General features: G+C 39.6%; 1 protein-coding gene and 1 pseudogene across 4 annotated transcripts in view; one reads left to right on the top strand and one right to left on the bottom strand.

The window, feature by feature from the left end:
• Positions 1-9,703, bottom strand: part of Tnrc6c (trinucleotide repeat containing 6C) — a 153,323-nt gene that overhangs the window by 119,506 nt on the left and 24,114 nt on the right. The window lies entirely within an intron of this gene.
• LOC101588332 lies at positions 8,420-9,260 on the top strand (annotated as a pseudogene).

The raw sequence follows: 9,703 nt of genomic DNA, 5'->3' as shown, positions 1-9,703 counted from the left end.
AAAAAAAAAAAAAAAAGTAACAGATACACATATAAACAGAAACATACATTTCAGTTTGTGTTTTACTTGGAAATAAATACTATATAAACAAGCCCCAATCTTCTATAGAGTACGGCCAAAATAACATCAGGCAAAAACTTCCTAAGCGAGTAAGATGTCACCAGTTACCTGCTATAGCTATGGAAAAATCTTATTACTGCCTCTGTAGAATGACTGAGGTGCATGATAAATCTTCTAGGATGACATCATTACAAAAGGCTACTTTTATATAAACTAAGCTGCTTTCAAGTATAATATTCACGATTATTTTATGTCATATTGAAGAAAAACGATGACAATCACAGGAAGTTCCTGACTTAAAAAGTCAGATTCATTCCTAAGTCCAACAAAGTGAGTGTGACATACCTCGGACACAAATACACAATGTATATTGCTTTGTGCTTCCTAACAGTCCCTCCACATGATGCTTGCTTCCCCTCTTGCTCTCAGACACCCCGGGCTCTGACTGAACACTGCGCAGCATCACACTGTATGGTATACGCACAGCAGCACCACTGTGACGATGGTCAGCAGGCACAGGAGCTACTTCAGCTTATTTGCATCTACAAATATTCCTATTGCGAGGTCTATTCATATCTCTGAAAGTTTACAACTCAAATGATCCTAAATGGGGACTTTCTGTACACTTGAACCTTTTGGACTTTCACTTTTTAATTCTTTTACGAAGTACTCTCACATTAACCAAGCTTCACAACATAACTTTTAAAGGCGATATAGTATTTTCAGTGAGGATGGTGCCTAATTTACTGACTCATTCCTTCTGTTGTTTTATTTAGGTGCTTCTGTTCTGTACTATTTTTTTAATCACTAAGCTCCTTATAGTTTACACTTGGTTCTATATGTGATTATTCCAGCTCGTTCTGTATTTGTAATTATTGTCTGAAGAGGTGCTTTTATAAGCACAATTTCTAAAACAAAAGGATATAAATAAAGGTTTCAATATTTGTTACCAAACTGTTATCCAAAACCATTTTAATAATGTGTACTTTTATTAGGTGAGTAGTGTTCTTGCTTCTAAACACCCTCAAAAAGCACAGAATATAACTTTAACCTTTAATAATCTGAAAGAAATCATTGCTAATCTGAAAGAAAAAGTATCTCTAGCCAGGTATGGTGCTGTAATCCCAGCACTTGGGAGGCTGAGGCAGGAGGATTGCTAAGAGTTCAAGGCCAATCTGGGCTACGTAGTAAATTCAAGCCCAGCCTGAACTATATAGTGAGAGCTTGCCTCAAAAAAACAAAAACACAAAAAGGAAAAAAAAAGTTTAAAAAGTATCTCAATGGCTTTGATTTACCATTCTTTGATTAGCAATGAACATATTTCCCCCTACTTGTGAACATACATGAATTTCATTTTCTGTGAACTACTTGTTTATGTCTTGTGGCCCATTAATTAGGGTTTTAGTGGATTTTTTTTCCTCTATCAATTTATAAAAACGTGTATATGTCAAAAAGATCAATCTTTTATCATTTACAAACACAAGTCCATTTTCAATTTACTTTTTTGATACTCAATTTTTAATAAAATTTCACCAAAAAATTCAGATTTAACATACAGAAAATACCCAAATTGGCACTTTTATTTTCTAGATTTAGGTTTTTATTTTACTTAGATGATACTTCACTTAAAATTGATTTAGGTATCTGGCTGACAACAGGTCTCCCTTGCTTGCCTAATCATGCAGAGTGCTGGCGTGTCATTTAGTGTCCTGGGACTAAAGAATCCTTCCCCTCTCCACTTGGAATACAGTGCTTCTGCCAGGACTACACCACTCTCACCATTCCAGATGCATAAAATGTGGTCATGTTAGTTTCCTACTACTCCTTCGAAACGTCTTTATTCTTTTATCCTTCCAGATGAAATTTACAGCTGTTTTGTTATATTACAAAAGAAAAATATGTATTTTTAAACAGAGGCGTACTAACCTTACAAGTTAGTTAAGATGAAAGCTGTGCAGGATTTAGTTCTCCTGTACAACTTTCCATTTATTTTTTTTCCTATTTTACTGTCACTGTCATTTTTCGCTTATTTTGGTGCCAGGGATAGAAACCAGGGCATCACACATGCTGACTACAATTTTCCCACTGAAATGCACCCTCAGCTCATTTTCTTCATATTTATTTCCTTTCACATTAAGCTCACATCTTGTCATTTTTTAATTTTAAAATCTGTCACCATATATAAGACCAGATAGTCTTATGTATTGTGTAAATGGTTACTGATGGTATGTATCTAGTAAAATCATGGATTTATCTTCAGTATATCAGAACTTTTAAATTAATCATCCTGGCTTTTGCAGGTATACGATCTTAATTACAATCAGATCATATTTTTAACCTCTTTATTTTGAAATTTTATGCTGTGGTAGGCAGAATTCCAAGATCTCTCTAAGGATATTGGCCCCTGGTGAACACATCCCTTTTCCTGATGATTTAATCAAACATCAATGTAGGGACTCTTTTAAAGGGATTTTGTAGATGTAATTCAACTGCCCGGAAGATTATCCAGGTAACCCTGACCTAATTGCATGATTTGGGTTTAGAAATGAGAGAAAGAAGAAGCCAGAAGTTCAAAGTATAGTGAGGATTCAACACAGCTGCTGACTGAAGAGGAAGGGTACAAGGTGGGGAGTGGGGGTTGAGAGCAGCATTACTGGGCCAGCATGGAAACAAGACTGAATTCCACAACTGCAGGAACTGAATTTTGCCAGCAACAGCGATGAGCTTGGAGGCGGGTTCTTCTCCAGAGCCTCCATCTGTGAGCTCAGCTGTGTAGGCTGTGAGACCCCCATCAAGTCCTCCCAATAGCTGACCTATAGAACTGTAACCTACATGTATTGTTCTTAAATCTCTAGATTTGTGATAATCTGTCATGCAGCAGTAGATTATGGAGCAAAAGGAGACCAATATACCTTTCTTTCTACCTGGCCTGGGCTTGGGAGGGAAGGCTAAAGATTAAATACTAACTTGCCAGTGTATCTTAACAGCTAGAGAGCACTCAGGAGCTATAGATTACACTAGTAATAAAAACTTTAAAATTGACATAAAGATTTATTTATTAAAAAGTGAGTAAGTTTTAAAGTAGGTCTATAAGGAGTCTAGAAGAGGCAATGCAGGAAGCACACAGTTACTAGCTCCAAGAAGAAGGTGTGTGTGTGTGTGTAAGAAAGGGGCTAAGATCACAGAAGATCCTTCCAGGCAGGATTGGAAGGGGTGTGGCCTCCACAAAGCACACAACAGGACAGTAAAGAAGGAATCTAGCAGAGGGTACGCATCACAGTTGGCTCACAGGAGAGCCCTATTGGTAGGAGAAACTTCCTGGAGGACACGAGTAGCCCCAAGATGCTTTATAAGCACAGAAGAGAGCACGCCCAAGACTCTGTCAGGCCAATCTGCTGACTGCTGCACCAGAAGCAAGTACAAAGAAGGCAGGCACAAGTCTCCTTTGGTCCCTCTATCCTCCTTCCATTGCCCCCTCAGTGCCCTTGACTGACAGGGCTCAATACGAACCAGCAACCTAACAGGAAATGTTTACAGTGCCCAGCTCCACTAGGAAAGTAGTGCAGAGCTGGATCTTGTTTTATATGGACTGGGAACTGACAGACAAATTGCTAATTGGCACAGCCCATCCCTTTGGCTAGCTGGCTTCCACACACACCCATTACACACACTTGAACGAAATGAAGCAGCAATACATGGCTCAGTAGAATAAATGCTTGCCTGGCAAGTGCAAGGGCCTGAGTTCAATCCCTGGTTCTATAAAAAGAAAAAGAAATGAAGCAGCAAAACAACTCTCTTTCTACCCACCAACATGCAGCAGTTTCCTTTCCTATAGATGAAGATGTTCTCACTTTCCTCAAATGAAGAGCCATAAAGAGACATAATCCAGGGGCCTGGCCCTAGCTCAGTTCTTTAAGTGGCAGCTTCGGCCAAGCTATCAGCCTCAGGTTGCTGGAGTTCATCCCCACAACACTCCAGCCAGCCAAAGAACCCCTCAGGGCATTCGGAGCCAAAAAAAAAAAAAAAAAAAAATCCTTATTGGGGGCCTGGCCATAGCTCAGTTCTTTAAGTGGCTGTTTCCACAAAGCTGTCGGCCTCAGGTTGCTGTAGTTCGACTCCCACAACACTCCAGCCAGCTAAACCATGCCTAAGGGCATCCAGAGAGAGAGAGAGAAAAAAAAAAAAGAGACATAATCCAAAGAATTGCTGTATTTGTGACTGGCAATATTAATTACTGACAATCTATATTAATTATTGACAATCTACTCCTTAAAAGTTCAGTCCAGTCCCGCCATATACTGTTCTATACAGAAAAAAAATCTGCTAAATTAACTTCTAAATATTTATACAGAGAGAGAGAGACAGAGAGAGAGAGAGATTTTCTCATTTTTTTTCTTTCCTTTATGAGACGAACTATTAGGCTTGCTGTATTTTAAACCAACCCAACACAGGCACAACAGAACTGGAAAAGGAGTCTTAGAATAACAGAGTCATCCGTTGGGAGTCATCAGGGAGAATACTGATAGCATCTTCAGCTTTGCCACGTGACAGACACAACATGGTACATTCCTGAAACTCAGTCATGACACTGAATGTATACTCACTCCTGGCCACTACATGATGACAATTCTTACACAGATGATCATAGGTCGCTACTTCTTCATCTTCCTTTTTTAGGGATTTGTTTGTGATCAGCATAGAATCCCGCTTATTGCATACTGCACAACCTGTAAAGTTCAGTCAGACTCATTCTCCGGGTAGATGTTACCCAGGTTGGGATACTCTTCCACAGTCCCCACATATCACGATGTGGCTGACCCCAAACAACCTCTTCTCATTTCTAAGCCAGGGATCCAACCCATATTTCTAATGTCCTCAATCAAAACCTCAGCTAGTCAGTGTTCTTTCTTTCTTTCTTTTTTTTTTTTTTTAATTTTTTATTTTATTTTATGTGTGTGTGTGTGTGTGTGGCCAGCTCAGCCCACCAGGGGTCGTGGCTGGCTGGCATGTGGTGCTGGGGGATTGAACCATGGTCCCAGTGCTTTGCTAAGCTTGTTCTAAGTAGGTGCTTTAGACCACTGAGCCATCTCACCAGCCCCAGTGTTCTTTCTTAACACGACAGGATAACCCAAACTACCTACCTACCTTCATTCCTCCTTCCTTCCTTCCTTCCTTCCTGAATGAACACTACTCAACATCATACCTGCCTTCTTTAGGTACTGAAGTTTTGGGTTCCCCTTTAATACCGCACACAGAAGTACAAGACACGCCCGAGAATGTAGTCGCCCGCTGCCCACTACTGTACAGCATCTCACCCTAGTTCTCCCTCAGTACTCAGGGTTAAGCACTCCACACAGTAGGGTAATCCCTCTTCTACCTGTTATTTCAGCAGCAAAGGAGAGTCACACAGGTATTAGCTTCATTTTCCAATTTAACAGAACTGTACAGTGTCCTCAGGTAGAAATATTTCCTATTTGGAAAGTGAGAACTCCAAGTTCTAGCAGAGCTCAAAGTTGGCAGGATGTCAAGCACAGATCAAGAATGGGTCATTACATATCCAGTGAGTGACCGCTTTTAGGGTTCGGCCATTAACTTATGTCATACTAAACATCCTGCTTACCCTAATTTGTATCTAACAGGAGAAATAAGGATACTGAATTATCTTCACCTGTTTTTTGGTTTTTTTGTTTGTTTGTTTGTTTGTTTGTTTGTTTGTACCAGGGATTGAACTCAGGACTTTGCACTTGCCAGGCAAGCACTTATTCTACTGAGCTATCTCCTAGGTCCTATCTTCACCTTTTGAGTCTGCTGATTTTTTTCTTTTTCCATCTATTGGAGGGGTAAGGTAGAAAATATATTCAGTTCATAACACCTAAGGCAGTGACGGCAAACCTATAGCATACATGATACTGTGTTTGTTTTTCTTATAAGCTAGACGATATTAATGTATGAGTTGTTTTTTTCTAAACTAGGTAAGTGGGCTTGAGGTATAGTTTGTCTTTAAAAGGTTTGCCACCACTGACCCAAGGTAGGGTGAACTCTTTCTAGTAAGAGTTACATGGTATATATTTTGAGCTGTGTGGACTCCAGTCTCTATTCTAACTGCTCGTTTATGGTGTCAAAGCATTAAAGAAGGCACAGACAACACTTAAACTAATGGAAACAGTTGTGCTCCAACAATTATTACTTACTAAAACAAGTAGCAGGCTTGAGCTGGTTCACAGGTTGAAGCCTGCTCTTTCTGTCTTTGGGTACTAGTTGGTGATTCACTAAACCTGGCTGCAAAGGACTTCCATACATATGACATCATGTATCCCTGGCTCAAAGCCCAAGACAAATGACAGAGATCTTGGGACATTTAAACTGTATTTGCTCTCTTCCAGTTTTTTTGTGCTGCTGCTTCCATTATTTTTGCTGTTTCATAACATTAATATTACTATAGATTTATTCATCCATTTATCTTTTTTAGTGCTCCTCATTCCTTCCTGCATCTCCACAGTTTTACGTGGGATAATTTTTCTTCTACATAAGGAATTTCTTTACAGTCCTTTAGAGTATAAATTCATCTGCTGATGAATTTTTTTGTTTCTTTCTGTCTGAAAATACCTCTTCCTACTTCATTTGCTTAACACATGGGCTTTCCTACAACATGCTGAAAATGTTATTCCACTGTCTCCTGAGTTCCATTTCCTCAAGACGATCATCCGTATATGGTGGCGCTCCTTCCCGTAAGGTAACGTAACTTTCCCCTCTTTTCACTTTTGTTTTGTTTGTTAATGAGACAGGATCTAATGTCACGCAGGCTGGCTTCAAACTCCTGGACTCAAGAGATTTTTGCATCCCCGATAGCTTTATATAAATTTTAGAAAATTCTACAGTGACTACCTCTTTAAATATTATTTTTAATCTATTCCTTCTCTTCTTCTGGTGTTCCAATCATAAGTACCTTAGACTTTAACAGAATCCCATTTGTTTCCTTTCTTGTCTGTTTTGTTCTGGGTCCCGGGAATTGAACCTCAGGACCTTGCACTTGCCAGGAAGTCACTGTGCCACTGAGCTATGTATCACTAGCACCTCCCCCCATTTGTTTCTTTTGTATTTTTGTTTTTCTTTTATTTCCACCTTCTAGACTTTTGTTTCTCTGTGTTTGGCCATGGGTATTTTTTTCTAGTCTACTTTCCAGTTAACTAATTTCTATTTAACATTTTTTTCATAATTTCTAGTTTTCTCCTGGAATTCTCCACTTGTCATTTACTTTACTAGCCATACTAATCAGTATTCCTTTCAGGCCCACATCTGACAGACATCTGGATCTTCTGCAGGTCACCTTAATGCCTCTTTTTTCTTTTGATGTTAGAACTTTTTATATGCCCAGTGTTTGTCTATTGGCCCTGCATGTGAAAAATTGCACAGATAATGTGTGGTTCTAGATGATGTCATCCTCCTCTAGAAAGGATTTAGTTCTGCTTACAATGGACACTTAAAATCAGGATGACTCACTATTCCAGCTGATTCAGAGGCTTCAAGATCACTTTTAGGTTCATCCTCCTCCAAGAATACACAGTGGCTATTTATTTATTTATTTATTTATTTTAAAAGTGGCTATTTAAAGAGTAGTTCCCAACTGAAAGCTGGTATATTTGCCAAAGTCCTTCTTCCTGCTTTTCTGTCACACACTCCAGTGTGTGGTCCCAGCCTCATGTACTTACTGAAAACTCCATTTGGCTTCTTCTGTTGTATATGGTGCTAGGGATTGAACCCAAGGCCTTCTTATGCAAGGCAAGAGCTCTACCGCTGAGCCACATCCCCAGCCCTCCTTTTGGCTTCTTAACCAAAGCCTTCTGCTCTCCTTTTCAGTCAAGGCTTTTGTTCAGCCTTGGAAGGGTCATGTGGCACCCCATGTTTATGCTGCCCCTTTAGACCATTCTTCTCTCCAAAGTCCCTAACACCGGTACTAGCTTCTAACACTTCAAACAGCTTCGTCATCTACCTTGCTTCCACAGTTCCTTAGCTTTTGGGAGCCAGAAGGTCTGACACAGCTAGTCTGCACTAGCCGGAAGCAGAGGCTCAAAAGGATGTGACTTGCACTGAATAGGACGCAACAGGAATAGTCTCATGAATTTTCCTACGTGCAGAACAATAACAGAATTCTTTGCATTCCAAAGAATGGCCTTAACTATTCTAATGCGCTGTTGCATTTGTCTCAAATTCTCTTTAGAATCAGGTTTGAAACAAATACTACAACTGATGAATTAGAGCTGCCTTGGAGGATTCTATACAACTGAGCAGATCCCCCTGAAGAAACTATCGCCTGGTGAGTGTGAGTCACCACAATGCATAGCAAGGGACCCAGCCAGTGATGTCATGGGAGGACATGAAGGTAGGGTCCCTAGAGGGAAGGAGTCCAAGCCTGCCAAAGCGTCAATAATCTGGAGCTAGTAGGCTGTCCTTTAAAAATGACACATACCAAGTAAAGCAAAGAAAGAACAAAAAGAAAGAAAGAACATTTAAATAAAGATGTATACAGATCCACAGAATACCCAAGACAGAACTCACAGATGGTTCCCAATGGGAAAATGATTGAAAAAGCCAACTAGGAAGTAAGTGAAGAAATCACAGTTCCTTTAAAGAAAGATGGTAGTCAGGAAGGAAGAGGATTAAAAAGGCAAGCAGTCAAGAAAAATGCGATGGCATGTTTTCATTGTAGAAAACTTGGCCATGGAGCTGCAGACTGCCCAGACACCCTTGAAAATCAAGATATGGGCACTAGGGCATGTTACTGTGTGGGTTCACAAGAGCACGGAATAACCACGTGTAAGGCTAGAGTGGAAAGTGGACCAAGCTCTTGGCAGATTTCCTTTTGCAAAGTGTGTTGCAAGGAAATGGGCTATCTTTTTCTTTCTTTCTCTTTTGGTGGAACCAGGGATTGAACTCAGGCCCTTGCACTTGCTTACTGAGCCATCTCCCTGGCCCCTGTCCTGACAAATCCCAAAGGACTTTATACTGACAGTGATGGCTGCAACCTTTATGAGTCTGTCTATGGAACACCTGAGAAAAGATTGCCCCGAAAGTCAGAATTCATAGAGAATGGTCACTGTTGGCTGTTGGGCAAAGGGGTAAGAGGAGATCATGAAAAGATTCTGGATGAACCTAAATCCTAGAAATCCAAAATAAAGATATTGAAAGTTGTTAATTTTTAGTAAAAATTGGTGCCATTATTAATTGCCACCTCATTATCTTCCAAGCTGGGGCTACTTTACAAGTTTGAGCTGGGGCTTCTCTGAGTCAAGTCTGTATTATAAATACTACACTGGTTTACATGGAGTCAAAATCAGTTTGTTTTTCTCTGTCCACCAATGAGAATGTCTACTGTTTGGAGACAAGTGTCACACCAAGTGTATTCTCTGAAAGACCTCTTTGAACAGACAGAACTTAGACATAAATAAGTGGTTAGCTGCTTGATTGTAACAATCATCTCTTTAAAAACAAATTAAAGTGAATTATCCCTAAAGAATGCATACAGCTTTGCATCTGTAAGTTAATTTTTGGTTGTACTGTTCTCTTGATTCAAAAATGCCTGTAATTATTACAGTAGAAATTTATTTGTAAGTTACCACAAAAATCTTTTTTTTTTTTTTTTTTT

Source organism: Octodon degus, unplaced genomic scaffold (assembly GCF_000260255.1).
Source record: "Octodon degus isolate 3935 unplaced genomic scaffold, OctDeg1.0 scaffold00033, whole genome shotgun sequence".
Taxonomy (NCBI): Eukaryota; Metazoa; Chordata; class Mammalia; order Rodentia; family Octodontidae; genus Octodon; species Octodon degus.
The sequence above is the reverse complement of the archived record's forward strand: the minus strand, read 5'-3'. Positions and strand labels throughout refer to the sequence as shown.